Source organism: Scaptodrosophila lebanonensis, unplaced genomic scaffold (assembly GCF_003285725.1).
Source record: "Scaptodrosophila lebanonensis strain 11010-0011.00,11010-0021.00 unplaced genomic scaffold, SlebRS2 tig00000043-arrow-pilon, whole genome shotgun sequence".
NCBI lineage: Eukaryota > Metazoa > Arthropoda > Insecta > Diptera > Drosophilidae > Scaptodrosophila > Scaptodrosophila lebanonensis.
Genome location: NW_022060545.1, coordinates 5,197,680 through 5,221,696, shown reverse-complemented (window position 1 = coordinate 5,221,696; position 24,017 = coordinate 5,197,680). Strand labels below are relative to the sequence as shown.

The 24,017-nt window shown below is 35.9% G+C and overlaps 1 protein-coding gene across 4 annotated transcripts in view; it reads right to left on the bottom strand.

Moving 5' to 3' along the window:
• Window positions 1–24,017, bottom strand: part of LOC115622882 (protein phosphatase 1 regulatory subunit 16A) — a 53,743-nt gene that overhangs the window by 23,717 nt on the left and 6,009 nt on the right. For 2 of the 4 annotated variants that reach the window (XM_030516976.1, XM_030516977.1), the window contains exon 3: window positions 6,560–6,649. The gene's annotated coding sequence lies outside the window, so the exon portion shown is untranslated. Of the gene's footprint in view, window positions 1–6,559; window positions 6,650–7,702; window positions 7,909–24,017 lie in introns of those variants that run through there. The other 2 variants (XM_030516975.1, XM_030516979.1) reach the window with 2 other exon arrangements.

Genomic DNA, 24,017 nt, shown 5'->3' with positions numbered 1-24,017 from the left:
AAGTAGATAAAAGCATTTCTGCAAAAAAGAAGCTGCCCTTTTCGTTTTTCTTCTGCTGTGTCTATAGCGCTTGTGCTCTTCTACTTCTTTTTCTGTACAATCAGGCAGTCCGCAAACCCTAACAAGTTTCTTCCTGGCAAATTGTTTGGCTGCGACACGAACAGAGCGGGACAAAAATTTCCGCACACACTCTGGAAAAACTTCTGTTAACAGCATGTCACAGCGTTTGCTCTGCCGAGCCACACACGTACATATATACTCGTAGAGATGCCACCACCACTCTGCCCAGAAATGGGGCTGCTCATTTTCTGTGGCATGAGCCACACAACCACACATCCACACTTCCTCTATGAGAACGTGCGTTATTCATTTTTCGATGGCTTCTTCTTAATAGACAAACAAAAAATGGCGCTTTTTTGCTGTTGTTGTCAACTTTTTTGCTTTGAACTTTTTAAATACCCTACATACATATATGGTATACATACATACATACATGCATACTTTAAAGCGTTAAATTGACGTTGACGGCAGTAGACGACGCGTATTTCACTTCCGTTTGAGCCTCAGCTCGTTTAGTCCAGCAGTGGAATAAAGACACACACACACACACACACACACACACACACACAGGCAGACACAATGCACTAAAATAACTGTAAATAACAATTTGCAAGTGGGTGTGAAAGCGCACATACGAGCACACATACAAGCAAACATTTGCGCGCACACACACGTGACGGCATGCCTCCAACAACACTTTTGCTGTCATTGTGTGGGCGGCAGGACCCGACCCAATGAGGAATTTATCTATGTGTGTGTGCCTGTATGTGTGTGTGCGAAAGTTACGTGCAGCGCATTAAACCGACAGCACCAACTACAAAGTGAGAGAAAGCATGACTATGCGGGAAAGAGAAACCTATAAAAATAAAAATAATATTAAAAAAATAAAATAAATATATATAAACACAAACAACAGGCGAACTAAGTGCGGATGTGAGGTCTATAAAAACTGCAAGGATGCAGCAATAAAAATGCTTGGGCGGTAACGGTTAAAAAACCAAGAAAACTGATTTAAACGTTCACAACAACAAAAACAATCACAACTACCCTGTATGCTGCCACTAAGTCGGCTGACATGTGTGTGTGTGTGTGTGTGTGCTTTGTAGGTGTGCGAGGGCGATGTAAAAAGTTAGTTACGAGTAGATATTATTTATAGAGGGAGAGAGAGAGAGAACTTCTGAACGCTTAAATATCTTTTCAAGTCAATTTACAAATTTTACAAACGAGCTGCTAAATGCAGAATAAAGCTTCCGTTCTCAGTGGCGAGCTCAGCCCAATTCGAACCAACTATAACGCATATTTAAAAAGAAAACAATAAAATTGTTCTGCTTCCGCAACTTCCCAATCAGATGCGGTTCGGAAAACTCGCAAATGAAAAGCGCAACTGGCTGCTGATTTTAACTAAGTTAGAACGAAAATGTGTATAATCGACATGTTTTCCATTTCAGATATATTCTTCTGTTACTTATCAGTTAGCTATTTACATAGATAATGGGAATATCGGCTCAATAATTCAAATCTGTAGATAATAACACTAAAAATTTTAAAAAATTAATCTTCTTTGCATCAATTTTCACAATTTTCCCGGTCATATGGAAAAATGTGGGCTTAAAAATGATCAGCTTATGGCATCAACAAGACCGATAATGATAATAATAATGATTATGGAGATGAAATTTTTAGCCCACAAATAAAAAAAATTGAAAATTTTGTTAATGTAAGCAGGTATCAGGAAGTCCCAGTACAATGTGTATTGTGTCTATACAATGGCGATATACTTTATTGTAATCAAAGGCCTTTTCTTTGCACTTCTTAATAACTAAAGACTGCATACTACATACTCTTTCTTGCCGTTATTCTTTGGAACATACATATGCGTTGCCTTATTATTTTAGGGATGCCCTATAGATTATCTTAAAGCTAGATTTAGATATTAACGTCTTATAGTAAGTAATTACATATATGCATACATATTATATTTACAAGCTTTTTTATTTTTGTTTGAGCTTAGGTTAAGAAAAAGTTGACTTAGTTGTTGCGAAAGAGATTTAAAATCAGTTCTATATATCACTAAACGTTTTATTTTTGATTATGCAGATGAGAGCTTTGTTACCAAGATTTTTTGAAGAAGTTTAATTTAAACTAATCTTTCTCAACAATAGTTTAGGTAAATTATTAGTTTTCAGTATCGACTCTTCTCTTAAGTTTAATCCGTAGTAGGATCCTAAGCCAAATAGTTGCTTTGATAAATAAATAAATTTGTTCACTACACAATAATAGCAAACAATTCGAGAAAGGACTATAAGTATGTAGTTTTTACAAAATTGAATAAATAAATAAATTTGTTCACTACACAATAATAGCAAACAATTCGAGAAAGGATTATAAGTAGTTTTTACTAAATTGAACCTCGCGTGTTGCAGCTTAGCCTCGACTTGGCCACCAAGCGCCTCCTCCTCTGCCTGCTCCAACTCCTACAGCGCGTTGTCTGAAAGCGGGTCGTTACGTTGACAACCGACAATAGTGTTTGTTATTGTTGTCGTTTGCTGGTGTTCTTGTTGTTGTTGTTGTTTTTGGTGTCGCTGATACCAGTATTGGTGGCAAGTGTGACCCACATTTGAGGCGCGCGCCTCTCACATTTCTTGTTTTCATTTTTTTTTTTTTTACTGCAAACATTGTCGCCAACCCCCCTTTGGAAATTGTCGGCATGCTTTGGCTTTATATTGAAAATTGAAAACAATTTGCTTGGCTTGCTGTATGTGAATGGATGAGTGTGTTTGTGTTTGTGCTAGCTTGCAATGCTAATGCCACGCCCATGCCAGCCGCCCTGCGCTCTATTGATGGGCTTAATTCACAAAGTTTCGTTTTATTTAACATTCTTCAATTTTATTTTCACATGTGCAGATACAAATTGTTGCGCTTGTGGACTCGCTCCTCCCACTTCCCCTTTCTGTATCCAGCCCCCTTACAATGCCTTGTCCAGTGCCATTTGGTAGTTAATTTTTTTGCACTCCATCATGGATTCCGTTTGTGGTTGGCATTTGGCGTCGGCTTTAAGTGGCTTTAAGTGGATTAATTTAAATCATTTGTTTGTTGTTTATGTATTTCATGTTGTTGCTCGGTTGTTCTTGTTGCCGTTGCTGACATTGTTGTTGGTGCCACTCATTCACACAGAATGTTGTGCTTGTGTGTGTGTGTGTGTGTGCGTGTGTGTTTGTGTGTCAATTTGCGGTGGCTTGCATTTGATAAATGAGTTTTCGCGTGTGTCATAGCACGCTTTTGTGCGCGCGGCTTTTGTCGCCCACGAATCGCGCGCGAGCTTAGCAATGTCGTTTTTACAGATGAACGATTTTTAAATCATTTCATTGATGGCGTAATAATTTCTATTCCCTCTTGCTCCTACATAAAAGATAATGGCGGCTGTGTCTTTTTTTTTTTTTTTCGTATTCTTCGCTGATTTCTTTTGATCTCGGTGGAGGGAGAATGAATCGCGAGAATATTACTAATTTAGGGTGGATAATACTTTAAATGTATTTAAGCGCTGTTGATTTTTATTAAAGCTTCAGCCGCATTGCTCAATTGCCGAAAAGTTTATAGCGTTACGATAAGGGACATTTTTATGTGGCAATGTAGACTTTTCCAGCGCATTGTATGTACTTTCTTTCTAACTCTTCGCATAAGTCCGGCGACTGGAACTTGTGTCCTATCCATAACTATCATATAAAACTAACAAACAGTCTACCCACATCAACTAAAGAAATGTAGTTCAATGTATTAATACTATACTATGTGGGATTGAAAATAAATTTGCGCCTGCCTAGAATGTCATATCAGTGGTGGGCGGTTTTATTTCTAGTGCGTCTATAGACAGGATTATTCATTATAGAACAAATATAATCAACTGCATGTCAAATATACAATTGGCCTACGAATAACAGGAATAAATTGTTTGGTTAATAAAGTTGTTATAACGTCCGGTACTTTACTGTTCACAGAAATGTCAACAATGAACATAAATTGAAATAATCTAATCTAATAATTAATAAAAAGCGAGACAAAAAAGTTATTCAAATCGTAGATAACTGGCAAAAAAAAAGATATCTTGTTCTAATTGTAATTAATTTTAAAAGCAAGTTGCTTTTAAAAATCGTATTAAACCACTACTTAATAGAACTCTTTGTATGAATTGTAAATAATTATGTGTTAACATGAGGTTTTCAAAATACGGAAAAAGCCTGCAATTTAAGTCGAATAGGCAATCGGAAAGTAATTTCTTCCAACAGCTCCCGGATATTGCATCAAATAATATTCTGAATAAACAAAACCATTATTTCACTTCAAATAAAAACGCACGAAATACCCATATATGTATTTTCCCAATAATTTAATATGCCATTCGACTTTTTGGTGCATCCGGCTTTAATTTACTTATTCGTATATGAACATTTAATTGAATATTAATTGATTGCTTTCTTAGCATCGTTTTCAGCTTAGCACGAAACAACTTGTATAACTATATTTAAGCAGTTGGGGTGAGATGGACTCTTTAAAACATAAATGACGTTTATAGACGATTAACAATTAATAAGTTTTCTGCTCGTTATGTGCAAAAAGTTTTAAATTTACAAACTATTTGAAGCAAACGAAGTTTACAAATTTTAGTTTACAATGCACGGCTTTAGACTTTATGGCGAGAGTAATAAAAAAAAACTTTAGTCGTTTATAAACAGAAATATTGCAAAGTGCAAAGTTCAAAGAAAACGTTCCCCATCCTTGGCCATTTGGTTAAGAGAGTCAGTCTCGTTGCCTTTTTGTTTTGGTCCGGACAAAGAAAATTATTCATGTAAAGCAGGCCTAAGCCGTATACATGAATAATTGCTACAATCTGCTCTCCTTTTACAAATTACAAGTCCCTCCAAGTGGGATATCCTTTATCGTTCCACAATATGTTTATTTTTATTTTATTTTGCCGGTTAATTCTTTAGCTCGCTCTTAGCTCTCAACCACTTCAACGCATTGCGCATAAATATCTAAGCACTGCTAGGCTTCTAATTAGCGCAGCGCAATGTGATTTCAAATTGGAACAGCACTGAGCCAATTCCTTTCCGTGCAGGCAATTAGCATAATAACGCGTGCAGAGCAAGAAAATATGCAAATCCCGTCCAATTCAAATCCAACATAAATAAAAGAAAGCGGCTCAGACCAAATGCAAAACAAAAATAGGCTTTAAGTCTATACGAAAAAAAAAGCGGGGACAACTTTAAGCCTTTAAATTGAAGTGACAACGACGACCCAAAAAAATGCAATTAAAATGGCTGGAGAGGAAAAATGGAATGGCTAATAAACAATGGCGAAACGTTGCCAAAACGGGTTACAAATTGGCAGCAGATTAGCCCAAAACAGTTGGCCATTTTGTGGGCAGAGCCCGCAACTACAACAACAAATTGCAACAATTGCGAAATTTGCGACAAGCGGAAATAGCCGGAAGCAGACAGCGGCTGGCACAGACCGTTTCCGCTTGGCTGCCGCGGTCCAATTCAGGGGGCGTGCAGACAGAGAGAGAGAGAGAGACCGGCAAAAAGGGGAGTAGTTGAGTGGTTTTATTCGGCGTATTGCCAAAGAACCAAAATGCAGACTAACTTATGCCTTTCACAGATTTTTAGTCGATGTGTCAGAAGTGTTGCCTAATTTTGGGATGAACTTAAAGCCAAAGAATTCCTACCTTAAGCGGTAGAAGTCGAGAAGTTTCTCGTTCCTATATTCGTATCAAGTGGCTTTTCATATGCTCGTTCCACCTTACGATTTTACTTTACCTGAGCTAAGAACATTCGTTTGCCCTGCTGGCCGCTTCACTTGCTGCGTAATCAATAAGTGGCCCATAAATTATGGTGCTGTCAGTAGGAATTGCGGACGTAAATAAAAAAAAATGGCCCTTGCCAAAGTCAGCATATACATACTTCCACTCACACAAATACTTATACATATACATACATATGTATTTAAACATGTATGCATATACATATATACTAGGGATAACACAGACATGCGATTACGATTCATGTGAGTAGCTTTGTTTAGCTGAACACCCACATCACATGCCCTTAGGGGCGTGTTGGCTGGCGTCTGATTGAAAAAAAAAAGTTATTCTTGCTTCTCTGCTTGTTATTGCTATTATTGTGTTTCTTGCAATTTTTGAAAGTTCGGACAATTGAACTTTTATTGTTCGACAATAATGGACAAGTTTGTGCATTTTCCGTTTCTAAATAAGCTGATGAAGATATTCAATATCGTTCATTGTTGCCACATTTCGGTTCTTTTGACTTCACCGTTGCTTGCAACAGTTTGCTGAATTCTTTAAGTAATATCTTTAGCCAAGCATTTGAGATCTTTTTCCGTTTTTATTTTTGTCTCTGTTTAATGATTTAAAACTTTAAAATATGTTTTGTATTCACTCTTTAATAATTACGTCCGAATAAAAATAAAAAGTTCAGCTCCTTACCAGCTTTTTTTTACATTTGCGCCTGCAAAGAGAGTTTTCAACTCTCGCATTAGTATTACTATAATGTCCAATAATTGCCGGCAAATTTTTCTGTAATAGAAAACAATGAGACATGAGTTCGAGTTTAAAATATTTAAAATACATATATATAAATAACAAATTCGGTTGCCCTAGCTTTTATACTTGATGAATATGAATTAGCTATATCCGATTGTCTATTTAAACTGATCAGGAATATATACTTTGAGGGATCTGCCCTGTCTTCTTCAATGTGTTATTTACATTCTCCATAAAACAATAGACCCTTTTACCCTTCAGGTAGAGGGTATATTTGTATTTTCTAGAATTCGTATATGCTGCTTCTTCTTATAAAGAAATCATTTTTTGAGAGCGGTGGATTTGCGTTAAGTACTAGTGATATTAATTTGCTATTTTAAAAACTATATGTTCAAGTTAATTGTAGTTTTATCTGCAGCTAAAAATCATTGCATTTTTTCAGAGTAATGCTCATTCACTGACATATATTTCTCTTTATTCAGTAGTCCTTTACGTTGACCTTTATTATTTTTTAATTTAATGTTTAATTTCACAATTTGTATTGAGAAAATGAATTTTCTTTTTCGTAAATCACGGCAGGGAAAATGAAAGAACAAATGAACTAATTACTTAAACCGATTATAAACGAAATAAGCTCTGGATAAGTTGAATAGTTCATCAATGAAAAGAGAAAGTGAATAAAATGAAGTCAAAGCACAGAAAAACTGAACTTTTTCAATAAATGGAATAATATTCACAATATAATTTAATGGGATTGAATTAAGATAATGCCAGGAAATTCTATTAGTTGAATAATAGATACTTTATATAGTTTTCCTTGTAAAATTTCCTTTCCATTGCAGCTGCTTATAATGTAATTAAATTTCACTTTTCTTTCCCTAAAGGTCTGTGAGTGATTAGTTGAATCAATTTATTTTCAATTGATTGTTGTTAGTATTTGAATATTTACATCGAATTGAATTCTTCTTTGCAAATGTCAAGATTCTCGGTTTAATTTAATTGTAGCTGCATTTGATTCTGTTGAATTTCTCGTATATTGTCACTTTTAAATCAATTTTCATTTCAAATTTACTTTTATTTATTTACCTTCACACACTTGGCCCGCCTTTGCCGCCGCCTCCACGTCCACATCCCCTTACACAGAGATACCAACACGCAAGCACAAGCCCACTCATATCAAGCATACGTCCCGTATACCGCTTGCTTGCCTATTTAACAACAACAATCTACTACTTTTACCTTTCCTTATCTATGCCGCGCACATCACGTGGAGAGGCAGCAAACAAACGATAGCAAAAAAAATAAAAAATTATAATTTTATATTTTTTGTTGTGTTCCTTCTTCTTTTTTTGCCAATATTTTAGAATTTATACGCAGCACGTCGTCTTATCGACGTTGATTTTTAGTTGTTGCTATTTGGCTCTTTGGCTAGATATTACTGCTGCTGCTTTTGTTGTTGTTGTTGTTGTCGTCGCTTCATCTTTTTGTTATGACTTGCTGCTCATTTTCATTTACATTTGTACATTGCATATTTGGCATGCCTGTGACACAAGTCAAATAAATTGCAATTCAAAAAGCAGCGGCACGACACGCGGCGTATACGTAATAGTAAAAATAGTAGCGTCTGCAGTCGTCTTGAAGAGTGCGCGCGCTTGACAATTGTTGTATCGGCGAAATAATTGCGACGTGAAATATCTCGCGCACGTACTATATGTACGTATACGAGTATAATAATGCCCGACAAACAATCAAATTGTGAAGCTAAAGCGCACACGCCGCTCTTCGTCGCTGGCGCTGCAGCAACGGAACTGAAACTGAACTGAACGCACACTAAAAACCGTTGAAATATGGCCAAGCACCAAAGCCGTGGCCAAAATGCCGCAGCGTCGTCGACGGTGGCGGCGACGGCGACAGCGGCAGCGGCGTCATCATCATCGTCGTCGTCTTCGTCGCCTGCACCCAAAACATTCGCCGCTGCCAATAAGCGCAGATAGGCAGGCTTGCCAAAGCAAGGGGTGGCCGGCTATGAATGAGTGACTGACAAGTGGGCGGCAAGTGTGTGAGAGAGCAAAAGGGCGAGAGCACACAAGTAATGGCGATACGAAGCAACGCGAACGAAAACGAACGCAAAACATCGCTAAACCGTTGCTATGTTCTATGTTTTTACAAAGTGCCGTTAGTTCTCTCTCAATGCCACCCCACATTGATTCTAAAGGCATTAATTAAGTGATATGAGTTAACTTTTAATCTTCTTTTTACATATTAGGGAATAAACATTACTATTTGGTAATTAATTATTAATTTTATTTATTAATCAACAAATGAGGGCTGTTGATACAGATTTTAATTAATATACAGTATTCATTTTGCTACAGATTTTTAAAAATTTGTGCGCAATGTCTGTGGCATAAAATTCGCTTTTTGGCCTTAGTACACATAGAACTAAGACTAATTTAAATCGTGTGTTCAAGGTTAGCAAAATAAAATTGTGCAATAAGTCGAACCGATTACTTTTCACATAGGACAGTTACAAACCATGCTAACAGTAAATAAGAATAAGGATAGCATCATATAACAGACGCATTTTTTGTGTTCAAAAAAAAGAGGGATAAGTAATATTAATTAAATATTATAAATAATATTAATAGAACACTTAATCAGTCTTTTTCAGAGACCAAATTTTAACTTGAAACTAGTTTATAACATTGTTGGCACCTGTAGATATGATAATAAGGCAATGAAATTCAATAATTCGTTTGTCCTATGAACCTACATATGCATAAGAATATTATGCATTAAACGTTCGCACCGGAAATAATCTTGTAGGTACGCATGTCTCAAAATATTTGGCACAATAGTTATATTGTGATGACCACGGTGACTACTGCAGAATGCACTGATTGATAATATGTATTGTATAGAAAGCCGGCAAAGAGAGCAATTTAATGCTGCTCTGCCTCTCACTCTCTTTTGCTTGCTCTCTGTATCTTTCTCTTGCTCTCTCTCTCGTGCAGAGATAGATAGATGAACAGCTGCTTAATGTTTATTTGTTTGTTTGCGTGTTTGCTGGCGACGGCATCGAAGCAGCCCGTTCATTTTGTCGTTGTTGTTGTTGCTGCTGCTGCTTCTGCTGCTGCGTCTCTGTCTGAACTTCAGCCTCAGCCTTAACTTCGTCTCTGGCTGTCACTGTTTTCACCTTACAGGCTAGTTCCCCCAGCAACTTGGCACGAGGACGTCCCTTTACTGCTGCCACATCAACTTTTATAGCCTTAAAATTGTTTCCGAAATGTTCTGCCGTTTGCCGTTACAGATGCCGTCGGCGTTTGCGTTGCACAATCATGCCTCCCGCCCTGTTTCCTGCCCGCACGGCTTTATCAATCGCTTGTTGTGCTCGCAACTATTATTGTTGTTTTGTTTACCACCCCGCCCACCCCTTAAAAGTCTTACTTTCGTGATTTGGCCATGCGCTTAAAGATTTGCTCCATTTCATATGGCTGCGCATGATATTGTTTTTTTGTTTTTGGCCATTGCCTTGACTGTAATTTTTGTTGCTCTTGCCATCATTATGCTTGTTATTGTTGCTTTTGTCTTTCACTTTACACCATCCCTGAAGTATTTTCGTTTTTGCACTTTTTCATCCTTTATCTGCGGTATTCTACTTACTGTTGTCGCTAGTAAGTTTGCCAACAAGTTTTCGGTTGCAGTTGGGTGGCAAACAAGTTGAGTTTCTCTGGGGATAGCATCTCTCCCTCCCCCTCCTCCCACCGACAACACACACAGATACACACACTTGACTACTTGTATTTGCAGGTCCAGAGGACGTAGCTTGCATTGTTTATTTACATTTTGCTTTGTGCGCTATTTATTTGCGTTACTTTTGTTGTAGCCGCCCGAATACTGATGCCGCGCTGGAAGTGAAAAGCGCAAGCAGCGGAAATTTGCTCGCTCCAATGGCTGCTTTGGCGCTTTATTGTTGTTGCTGCAGCTGTTGCTTTTGTTGTTATTGTATCTTTTGTTTTGGCGTATTGCGATTTTTACGAGGTGGCGAAAACCACTTTGTTAAACAAACATGTTTTTCATGAATTTTATTTTGCAAAATGCCATACGAACGACAGCGAAGGGCGTTGGTGGTTCAATGATTTTTTATCGTGAGGGGTTTTCCCTTCCCAACAGTATTTTTTTTAATTATTTGATAATGATAAGCAATATTGGGCAATATATATAAAGGTTTATTGCCCATAAAGTGTTTGTTATGTGCGTTGACAATGGGCTCTCGTTTGTTATACTCTGGTTATATTCTGGATGCGTTTGCGGACGTCGGGGCTTGGGGGCTTTAAGATATTGGTTAGTGAAGTGCTGCGATAATTTGAAAAGCGAATTATGGACTTACTTCGTGTCGTAATATTAACAAAAAATTAAAACAATAATCGTTAAGCATTATTTACTGTATCCAGCAAATTTGCCTAGCTCCCTTTTCAAATTTTTCTTTAAACTGTAATGTTTTATTGTTAAATGTTTCAAAATTACTTGAATCGAGCTCATAAGTCTTCATTTTGAATGCCTATTCCATGAAATGTATGTACCAATTTCTTATGTTCGTTTCCGAAACGTAAATAATTTAATAAATTTATGAGGTCTTAGGTCGTGGTTTTACAATTCAATAAAGCGTTGAACCATTCCAATACCCCAGTGAGTGTGCGTCAATAAAAGTCATTGATTGACACATCGATTTCTCGTTCAAGCTATAAACAATTATTTATTACTGGCCGCCAAAACTGAGCTTTGTTTGCTTGCAGCATTAAGCTAAAAAGAAAGGCAGCTGTTACTGACGTTTAATCAGCACCTTAGCAGCGTCATTAAACTCCCATTAATTAAAACTGAGTGTGTAATAATATAACAAACGGATGATTGACACAAAATTATAAACTGAAGTTGATTCAAACTTTTAAGAAAACTTTGAGCATTTTTTCTGCTGCTTACTACTTACACAGCGATAGCTGACTTGGTAAGTTTTCATTTCGCTGCGCAATCTTTTCATTTACTTTTTCCTTTAGTTTATAAATTTGCAATGAGTGTTTTCCACTACATGTTTATTTTTTGTAACTTTGATATACTTGTATAATTATTTGATGTCAAATTTTGTGACAATTTGAAACAATCCGTAAAAACGTCTATTCGTTTCTTTCAAGTCTATACTTTTTTAGCCAGAATTTTAATTTAAAAGCATGTCTAAGATATATAAAAAAAATGCTTTTTTATTGGAAAGTGTAGATTTTTTAAACATCCAATATCTAGGAATATGGATATGGATCTTTTCCCACCTTCTACATAACAAATTCAACCCTCCAAAGTCATTAAACTATATTTGGAGTTGAAGTGTAAGTTAAAAGTTACTGGAACATTATTTGCAAAGTGTGCTTGAAGACGACTTGATCTTTCAGTTCAATAAAATATTGAATCCTATATATAACTTTTTATATTTATGCGAATATTAAGGTCATTTTCTGGCACAGTTGAGTAACATTATATTTAATTGATGAAAATAGATAGAGTATTGAAATATTTGCAAAGGGCAGTATGGATTAGAAGTACCAACATTTCTTTATTCAGTGTTAAAATAACATTAATATATTTAATAATACTTAATAATTTTGTTCATTACTTTTAAAATACGAGCATTAATAATTATTATGTAAATTTAATTAAATTATTTATTTATTTTATAAAACCAACACTTAAACATTTAATTAAGTATCTATTTACTAACGCCTTTTTTCAATTCTACAACAACATTAACTATAAAAAATAATTTCTTTTAACCTAACTTGCTCGCACTTATATGAACATTATGCTTGTGCCCCTATAACAGCTTCTAATTTAGGGTTTATTATCTAAGCAGTTATCTTGGAATTATATAGCCATATGAAGTTTTGCTTTACGACATTACAGCCCATATATCCTTAGCTTGTTTTCCATTTTATATGGAAACTTTTATTCACTATCCCAACACTAATTCAACTCATTATCTGCCCTTTTGCATGGCACACGGCAGTCAAATTATCTAAGAGCCGGCAACAAAGCAACATCAACTGAGTTCCTGGCAAGCTCCAAATGCCCGCACATTCACACACACACACACACACACACACACACAGAGGGACAGGCAGACACATACATACATCCGACCTACACCATTGTACGAACCACATTCAAAGGTCAACCTTGGTTGCGGGACTTGCAAACCTTTCAAGCGCAACATGTCGCATTGTTCTGGTTTATAGCTGTTGTTTCTTTGCCAGCTCTTATTGTTGTAGTTGTGGGCTGCTGCATTGGCCGGGGGGCTGTTGTGGGACTAGGTCTGGATCGGGTTGGATTGCGGCCAGCCGTGCGGTGCTATCAACAATGTTGTGCGTGTAGTTCTCTGCTCTCCTCTGCCATTACATTGTTTGTTCTTTGTTTATCCGCGACGAGGAGTTGTTGTTGTTGTTGGTGGTGCTGCTGCTAGTGCTGGCCACACTCCTCTTTGCCTCTTATTTGTTTGGTTTACACAGCTGTGCGCACACACACACACACACGCAGACACACATGCACAAGGGAATCAAAAAAGAAACAAAAGGAAAATAAAAACTTTACCAACGCTCTCTTATTGTTTATTTTGGCGCGCTATGCAAAAGTTTCGGCAACAATGTTGCCAGTCGCGGGTTTGAGTTGCGGAGGAGTTGTTGCCGTTTGTGGGTGGGTTGGTTGGCCTGCCATGTTGCTGCTACATGGAAATATTTGTACTACAGGAAATGCAAAAATATGCTGGCCAGCTATGCATAGTGGCATTTACCGCCCCTGCGCTGCTTTGTTTGTTTGCATATGTAAGTGTGTAGTTGGAAAATTGTTTTTCCGACACACTCTATGAAAATCGCTTTAGTTTGTTTGCCATTTGTTGGCATGTCAAGCAGGCGCTAGCGCTGTCTCCTCCGCAGTTGCTGCTCGTATTCACTGGTCTGTTGCCTGCTATGCCTGCGTTTGGCAGTAGGTTAGTTGGTCAGCTTTAAAATGAACTGCCTGACTTTTTTTAATTGCATTTGGCTCTCGCCCTAAACGAGCAAACTTTGAACTACTCTGCCTTGGCTGCTACTGTGTGTGATTTGTGGCTTCGATGCACCGTGGTCTGCAATCGTTGGAAACGATCGATAAATTAATATCTTTTCTTGTGGAGGGATCACTATTTTTGGGGAACATTTCTGTTATCAAATCTTTTTTTCTCTAAATATTGGTTCAAATGAACCTAAACTTGTACTCAAGAGGTGAAAACGTTGAAACGAAAATCAAAATTGATCTTGTTGAAGGGAACAACCTTTCTGAAAAGATTTCTATTGTGAAGACATTTTTTTTTAAATATCAGTAATTTAAATAAACTGAGAGTGAATTGGCAAATGTTTCGACGTGAAATGTAAAGACATTTCTAGATAAGTAATGTACGAGAGTATATAAAATATAGCAGGAAACTTTTAAAATGTAGCATCCCTTACAATTGGTCCCCTTTTCAATTCCTACACTTAACTAGTTAGAATACAAACAAAAGAGACCTATTCAACTATCGAGTAATCTTTTCCCTTTTTGCACTGTGGTTTTACTTTTATACACAAGCCATTACTTTTTTACAGAAGCCAAAGCGTTCTTAAAGTAAACATGATGCAATTAAAATTTTATTTTATATAAAAAATAAAATTGTGCGGAATTGAAATTGTTACCTATTTCATTGTATAATTTCATTTATCTATACTAGATTCATAAAAAACTTGTAAACCAAGTAATTCAATAGTTATTCGAAATTGAATATGTGCATAGAACAATTTGGACGCTTGATTTAGCTGCTTTAATATCTATATAATTCCTATTTGCCTCTTCTCCTGACATCTGACAAATCAAGAACTGTTTGTATGCATTGGCACTCTTAAGAGGTTTAAAAATGGATGAATGTTATATCTTCGATCAGTTTAAATATACTTTTTTTTTGTATATATAGTATATATATATAGTAAGTTATAGCAATTTACGCTTCTACCCACTGAAGACCCACTGTGCGATGTGGAAGACGGCGTGTGAAACTGAAAAGCTGTTGGTGCCCAAGTGGCGCAAATTAATATGAAATTTGCGGCTGACAGAGTTCATTTGAACGTGTTCATTAAAGTTGCAAAAAAGTAAATCCATTGACATCACTTCTGATGGAACGTCCATCACTCTGCCCGTCCCGGGTCTCTCGTTTAATGTGGCCGTTGATTGCTCTTTGTTGGTTTTGCTGGGCAATTTTAATTAAATTTTATTTTATTGTTTTTATTGAACTTGTATTTTTAATGCAACGTTCATTAACATTTTATCAGGTTTTTTATGAAAGCTGAGTGATAATTGGTACTTTAAAGATACTTAAAAGCAATGTGTTGCGAAGCGAACGATTTTAAAGCACGCTTCATTTTATTAAATTTTCCTGAAACTGTTTTAAGAACCAAAAAGTATGCTAAATGCTTACAAATTATTATAACATGAAAATGTGATGGTAATATTCGATAACTAATACAAGACTGCTAGCTAAATTAAGTAGAATGCGAAATATGTGTACCCCAAAGGGTAACTGCGAATGTAAGTAATACAGAAAAAAACAAGACCCTGCAAAGTATATTCTACTTTTGTATACATACTTAGTTTGACAAGACGAGTGGATATATCCAAGTCCGCTTCTTCGTCCATCTATATGAATATAGATAAGAATCAAGGATCTCGGAAGGTATAAAAAACCATTTAAAAAACTTGATAGCCTGGTCTTAGAAAGGAAAATTTTGATTTGTTGATAGAAAATTTAATAAATAAAAAAGAGTTCCTCAAAGAAGCCACTTAAAAAAAAAGAATAATAATATTAATACATTTAATTCAAGTTGACAAACCATTTCAACCGGCATTGCAGTAAATCAGAAAATCTCTATAATTTTAATAAATAAATCTAATTTAAGTTAACAAACTATTTAAACGGGTATAACAGTAAATGGAATATGTCTTATTTTAAAAAACCACCACTACTAGTGAAGACCATTATATCACTGTTTTCTAATTACCTCCCGCCTATATATTTGTATAATAATGACTTTTCTCTAGGTAGGTATATACAAGACAAGGTTTTTACTAAACATTTTCTTCTTGCCTTTATGGCAATTTTCTATTTTTTTACCCCCTGGGTATGCCACCCATTAATCAAACTTACTGTCTTTGTTCAATTTTTGTGGCAATTTTGCTAACCTTTTTTATACCTATTCTTGTTTTCTATTTTCTTTGGCTTATTATTGTTATTTATTCATTATTGTTGTCGACCATAAACTTATGCGAAATACACAAAAAAGGCAACAGAAACCAGCGAATGGCCAGCGGGCACTGGCCTGTCGGACCATGACCATCCATTTGCTGACCCCCACAGCACAAGCTCTGTGCGTGATCTCACTCTCTCTCTATTCCTGTCTCTCTCCCTATCTCTCTCTGTCCATCCCCAGCAAGCAGCCAATTGCTCTCTACCCATGGATATTTCACGCTCTTTTTAATTATTAACTGTTTTTTGCAGCCATATCTGTTGCTGTTTTTGTGTCATTTGTTGAATTGAGCGTTGCGAGAAGGCTAGGAAAAAGTAAACAAAACGCGTCGGCAAAAATGTGAGATAATAGAAAATTGAATAGAATTTTTGTGGTTATTTAAGTGCTTTTTGCAGAGTTCGCTCGTTAAAACAAAGGCTTGTCAGCCACATGACTTTTATTTGTGTTCCGTTTTGTTTGGCGTCTAAAAATATTTGATTTGATTATGACTAGCATAATGGCAAGCATTCGGGTTAATGAGGAATGTAGAACACACATCTCTAATATCTCTCCCTTTCTCTCTCTCTCTCTCTCTCTCTCTCTATCTCTGTGTGTGTTTCTTCTCCCCTTTCTTTGCTGACAAGCCAATTTGACAAACTTATACACACATACTTGTATATACATATGTATGTATGTATGTACTCGTATGTAGTTATGTGTCATTTATCAGCAAGTTTGACAGCCAACTTTGTTTGAGAAGAGAAATTCTAAGACGACGGCACGTGCCATTAAATTCAAATTAATCTGAAGAAGTACATAAGCATCGACTAATTGAGGAAGTAAATAAAGAACTTGCGTTTACCGATAAGCCGCAAGCTAAGCAGAAAGAAATTCTATGCTGCTGGCACGATAAGTGAGAGGGAAGCGAATCAGAAAAAGTAAATAAGATTTAATTTAAGAAATATTCGTAGCGCAAAGAAAACGTATACAACAGTATGGGTTAAATAATTAAATATTCATAATGTATTCAAAATATAAATAAGCCCGAATCAATTGCTTTTTTATCTCAACCCCTCCAATATAGAAACGATAATCCGATATTTTAATAATAGCAATGGTGGTTCAGGATATTGCCAAATAATTGTTCGCCTGTACATTTTACAGAGCAGCCGAACTGAATAAAAATGTTAATATTTTATTAAAAAATAAGCGTAGAATTTTCCAATGCTACAATGTTGTATTAAAATTAGTTGGAGGCGCAATGCTGCTTAGAGGTCAGAGCAACTGTTTTGAAAACCTCGACCTAGAGCACTAGTACTAGTATTTTTACGCAAATAAGTTGACAATTGTAGGCGATCGACATATCTACATACTATACTATGTGTAAATGAAAAAAATACAAACGCTTTAAAATCTAACAAAATTACATTAATATCTAACAACGCCTCCGACTCATTGGGGAAATTTTATTTCCTATCCGGCCAGCTATGTCCCGATTCACAGCCATGTGTAGTCACAGTTTTTATTAGAGCTTTACAAACAGAGTAGGAAAGGTATTTAGTTTACAAGCAGCAGATAAGAAAATATTTTCACGCAGGGTTAGATTTAGGCTACAGATTTCAATTATTTCACGCAGGCCCCAAAGGTGTACTAGAAAGTCAAATACCAAGCATATGTAACAGGCAGAAGGAGGCGCGGCAGCCCCTAGTTAATAATATATGTATGATCAGCATAGCGAGACGAGGCGATATAGATACATACTATATGTCCGCATTTTCGTGCGTAACAGCTAGGGAGACCAAGCTTGTTATGAAGACTGGTCTTATAATACGGAGAGCAAGTTTGTTACCGAACATATATATTTTTATTATTTTATATACTTGCCATGGGAACGATCGGTGCAAAAAACACTCTAGTAAGATGACTTTTTTTAATGATAAATACTTCTTAAGCTGGTATTTTTGAGTTTTCTGCAGTGCCTAATATTTTCTGAAGTATCTTCAAAATCACTTCACATAACATAACATATAGCTGTCATAAAAACGACCAATCTTAGTACCAAAACCAAATTGTAGGTTATCTGTACACTTTTTTTTATAAATCCCACACTATAAGTTTTATCAAAATCTTTGCACTTTATCATAAAGCTGTTATAAAAGCGATTCGTGCTGCCAAGTTTTGGTTGAATGATTTTAAGGGAGATACAAGAGTCAGGACTGGAGCTTCAATTAACTATTGTTTAATTGAATAATATTATTATATATCGGATAATCAATTCTTCTAGGTAGAGGTTTTTAATCAATATTAACTGATTGGCTTACAATTGTAAAGGTTTTCATAGAAATTCCACACAACTACTGTGGAAAGATATTAGAGATATTAAATATCAGAGATTCTGGCAAAGGAAAGAGCTTCGTTTCCAAAATCAGAAATTTAATTAAAACTGTCCAAATACTAATCAATGTCCCATTTCACACTTTATCTATGTCTAGTCGGAATTCAGATGCATTGTAATAATGATTGTAAATGATGTTTGAACAAATAATGCACAATTACTGGTTAATTACTATAGCCTAAGCCAGACAAGAAAATCTTTAAACTGTAAGCTAAACACTCTTCTAAAATGTAATTATCTTTAACACACTATTTCACTTGTCACTTCAGTCTGTTGAAATCATTCACACATCACAAATCTAAGAGGACAAAGCAGATTACTTGGCCAACGACTGTAATGGCCTTCAAAATACAAAATACAAACGCCTAGCTCACACATTTATCATCACACATATGCATATATCAGTATATATTATATATATATATATATCTGCTTTGCATATATAGCACTGCATTCAAAGCTGGCCATTATAAAGTAACAAAATATTTATTTCAAGCCGTAGGTATAACCAAAATGCATATCACAATTAGCCAGTTTATATATGTATATATATATATATGTGCACATATAGTATATATGCAAACAGACAGATAGGCAGACAGACAGTAAGCCACAGCCCGCTGCGACACTGACAAGAGCCAACAAAAAGAAAAACAATAACAATAATAATAATAATAGCAACAACAATTCAAATCAACTTGTTTTTGATTAGATCATTGGAGCAAAAATATCAGTCAACTTGCGTCAGAACGGCCGACCATCAAAAGTCAGGCAGTCATTTACTCATTTAGTCATTCAGTAATTCAGTCAGTCAGTGCGTCCGTCAAAGCCAACAAGTTAGCCTGCAGCGGGCGCGATAATTAACTGAAATAGACCCGTGACTGCCATAGCACACAGCAAGGCAACAACAACTATGCACAATAACAACAACAAACACAATAACGTTGACAACAATCTAGCAATCCCTCATAACCAGATAAATCGCAATAATGTGTACATATGTATGTACATGCGAGTATGTGTGAGTTATTTGTACTCGAGTTGCACTCGAAAAATTACCAGAAATGCGAGAGAGCTTTACACAAAATCAAAGTGTTTTGTTGTTGTTGCTGTTGTTTGAGTCGCTGCTTGCTAGTTAGCCAGCCCTAAAGAATATAATAATAATAATTTTTTGAAAAGAAGAAAAATAGTGTAAGAAAACCTCGCACAAAGTCGGCAACTACAAGTAAGTGGCTTCTGCCATACAACTTTTTGGCCAACTTGAAACTCATTCATTGCCGTTGCGCCAGAAAAGTTTTGTGCCGCTCCCGTTCGCGCCACACTGCTCTGACAGTCACACAAATGGTGTTCCAAGAACGGTCTACAAAGCGGCCTCTTTTTTCCCATTTAATAAAAATATGTTTTTTTTTATTGTGCGCTTTTTTCATTTCTAAATAACTTGCGCGTAACTTGGTCACGGTTCTGGCTCTTGTCCCGATTCCGATTCCAATTCTGATTCTGACGCTGACAAGTTCTTAATAGCATTGAACACAAAAGCGAAGCTGCAATACTAAACGATCTTCGAAAAGCTAATACCCTAACCTCAGACACTGCACCGATAAAAGCGTTCGTTTCGTTTGAAAATTTCCACTACACAAATGGAAATGGTTTTCGCTTAAGTAACGTTCATACATTATAATAATAATAATAATAATAATTTACACTAAAATTTCTGATATTTTACAAGTAGGTTTTGAAGATATAGGTGGCCAACTGGCAAATAAAATTCCCCCCGCGTATCGGAGGCATTAATAGACGTTATTGTACAGCTTTGTGTTAGACTTTTTTATCTTTTAAGTTTAGTTTAAATTGTTGTATTAAGTTATATTATATAATTGACAGAACTATTGTTGATATTCTAAATAAAATAAAAATAAAAAAAATATTTATTGAAGAAAACTATATTTTTATGTACATTTATTTTTGGCTGTAATTGAAATAATCCCCACCAGACCATTAGTTTTCAGTAACAATATATGAAGAGACTTTCTCTCGCACATTAAGATTCCCAATAATTTTCTCAATTTGCAAAAATATTTGACATCTGAAAGAAATCAACATATTTTTTTGGGCCAGCTTATCTATTAGAACGTAGGCTTATAGATTCAGTATAAGGTTTGGAAATTCATTAACTTCTAAAAAATCTTTCAACAATAAAATGCTCCCCATATTTCTCACTAATAACGAACATTCCTATATTTATATGTTCTTCATATTTCGCACAATAAAGTGTAAAGTTTTAAAATTCAACAACTTTTATAAAATCTTTCACAAAATAAAATTACCCCATATATCTCACTAAATACGAACATTTCTATATTTACATTATCTCCATAATTCTCTCTAAAAGACTTTCAAAACCATAATATTTTGAGAATTATATACAATGCGAATGGAGAGATATATGTATCAAATGTATGTATGGAATATATTTTAATTATAAAATTTAGTATTTGAAAATATTTGTGGCGCCTTTCAGTTGTATTTGGCTGTGGTCAGACAGGCAAATAATTTGCACAGCATTTTAGCGAATTTTCCAAATATTTCATGATTACAATCTTCAACCTTTCATTAAAATTAAAACCAATAGGAAATCGATACTAAATTATTGTTCTCTTCTACAACAAACTTTTTTTTGGAAATAACTTTCAAATTATTTTGCAAATCAGACCGTAGCTATAGTCATTAATATTTGAGCCAGTTCTGGCTTTCAATTTTAATATTTTTCCGGTCTGGCTAATATTGGAATGAAATTCAACGTTACAAACATTTTTTCCAATTAATTGAACTCTCTTTGTTAGGGCCTTCTAAGCAGGCTAGCGACACTGGACCAACCAGACTTGGACTCGAGTTTATTTTGAAACCATTTTATTGTGGCAAGCAAAAAAAAAACGTAATTGGCTTCAATTAGAAATTGGAGCCTGTTTTAAGGCAATAGGTCGGTCGATTTGGGTGATTTGTTTGCTAGCCGTGCGAGCGGCTGACCGGACATCCTCAAATTGTTTACGGCCCTGTGATTTGTGGCATTTATATGGGTGTGTGGGTGTGTCTGTGGGTGTGTGAGGGTGTGTGTGTGTATGTTTGTGTATTTTGTCGATTGCGGTAGGCCAAATTTGAGAGGGCACTTTTTATGATTTCGCACAGAGCACAATACACAGGCAGCAAACAGTTTATGGCTAACACTAATTGGCCATTAAATGTTATAAAATTTGAAGGCATTTCAACGTTTCGGGTTTTTCCTATTCCTATTCGAACATTTCCATTGGCAATTAGTCATTCGGACACTTGACAAGTTTCTCGCATTGTTTCGATTAACTTGGCCAACACAACGCTCGTTCTTCTTTTCAATAATTACTAAGCAAATATGTCTAGCGCATTGATAGCTGTGTGAAAACACATAGTAAGTATATACTATACAGGTACCTTTCTAGGTACATACCCATGTAAATATGTATGTATGTGTTTGGCGCTGATAATTGAATGGAAGAGTAATTGTTATAATAAAACATTACGTGTGCACAATTGGGCCAAAAAGTTAAAAATAATTAATCATTTCGCAAAAGAATGGCGCTTTATATTTTCTGTTACAAATTAAAAACATTTTATAATAAATTGTTAGCGGTTGATTAATGAATTCGGGAAATGGCCTATCACCCACGATGTCTTTGGCTTTGTGTTGAGGTGCAGAGAAAATCAGAGCGAATATCTACTATTCGTATAAATGTAGAAGAATTGCTCTTTGAGATAACAATCAATTTGGTATGTGTTTTCTATTAATTAATTACGTCTTCTATTTAGAAGAGTGACTATCTATTTGAAATATAACACAAACAAATAAGTGATGTGAGTAAATGTTTTTATTTGTTCGGTAGATAACATTATGGCATGTGAGGGACTGCTTCTAGGAGTCCACATTTCCCCACCTTTCACAATAATTGGAGACCTCATATCGCGAAAAGTAACATCATGCTAACTTGTTTGCTTAAGCAAAGGATTTTTAGGCAGCCCCAAAAAAAGAAGTACTATTTTCTTATTTATCGTCGTTATCTGATCAGCAGTTGGTTAATTATGTTAACCGCAGGCCGGATAGACGGACAAGTGTATGCTTTATAACATTTTTTTCTACTGATTGCTGAATAAATAACTCCGCTCTTCCTGCTCTGTCTATTAATATAAAACTAAAATCTGTAGCTTGCCCAACTCATAACAAAACAACTGTAACTCCAATTTTTTAGTGGATATTTGTCCCTAAAATGGGGGAAAATTGGTGTCTAATTTGTGAAACATTTGCTTTCTATGCGATCAATTTACTAGCTGTTCGTGAGTTATGGACAAATTTCCCTCTTGAGCGATCTGTTCTTACAATAAGAGAAAAATAGGTGCATTGCAGTGTTAAAATATTGATGAAGTAACTATTGCACAAATCGAAGAAATTATATCTACAAGTAAGCCCAATTACTGAGCTAGGTACATAACAATATACATATATGTTAAGGAAATATTTCTTACTCACGAAGCTATCAATGTTCGTTAAAGCTCTTATATATTTATAATTTCTCTAAGCAGTAATATCTTGAATGAAAACAACAAACGAGCAAGTTACAAACGCTCAATTACAAAGTCAACTAAGCGCCCGCAGAACTTGCTCATTCACCACAGAAATGAAAAGGGCTTTCGAGCTATTAGACTGCAATTAAAACGGCAAATGAACTCTGAACTTGCACAAAATACATTTAAAATACCAAAAAACAATAAACAGAACACAAAAAAACACACACAGAGACACGCAGACAACGCAAACTAAACCAAGCCAAAGAAAGTAAACAAAACAAATTATAAAGTTAGACCAACAACTGCAGCGAGCAACAGCCACAAATTAGTAAACAAAAGCACAATTGTTTGCTATTTGTGGATATTGCCGCTGTGAAGTGGGACGTTGGGGGAGTGCTGGGGGGGGGAGGAGGGATGTTCCTGCAACTGCCTGTCGCTCTGTGCCACTTGCGAGCAAACGAGCTTGACACCCACAAAAATGTCTGCAAATAGAAAAGTTTTCATTGTTTCGTTGTTTGGCTTCTGCAATTTTCGAGAGACAGAGACAATACAAAGAGCGGGGGGAGGGGGCGGAAAGGGTGGCAATGGGATAAGAGTCGAAGAGCGAAAACAATGCAAAATGAAACTTGCTTGGACTAAAGTTTTGGCCCAGTGGCTCTGTGCTGGCGATAATATAATAATCAAGGCAGGCCATCCGACCAAGGCAACTTCCAGCCTCGGACAAGAGAGTTGGATAACAGTTGTTGTTGTTGTTGTTGTTGTTGTTAGTATTGTTATTGTTGTTGTTGCTACAGTTGCTACTGTCTTCAGTATGTCCATCATATTTAAGCAAGTAATTCACACGACACTAATTGAATTAGTTGGCTGACATGACTTGGTTGATGCTCTGCTCGGCTCTGCCTTCTTCTGCTTCCCCTTTCCCCTGCACTTCTTCCGCTTGCTCACCAACTTCTGGGGAGATGACGTGCAACTAAACGTCAGTAGCGAACTACCGTTAGAAAGTGCGCAATTAACGACTGCAAGTTAAATATTTTCCGTTTAAACAAGTTGTTGTTGTTTACCAAATTCAAGGGCTATCTCTCTACCTGCG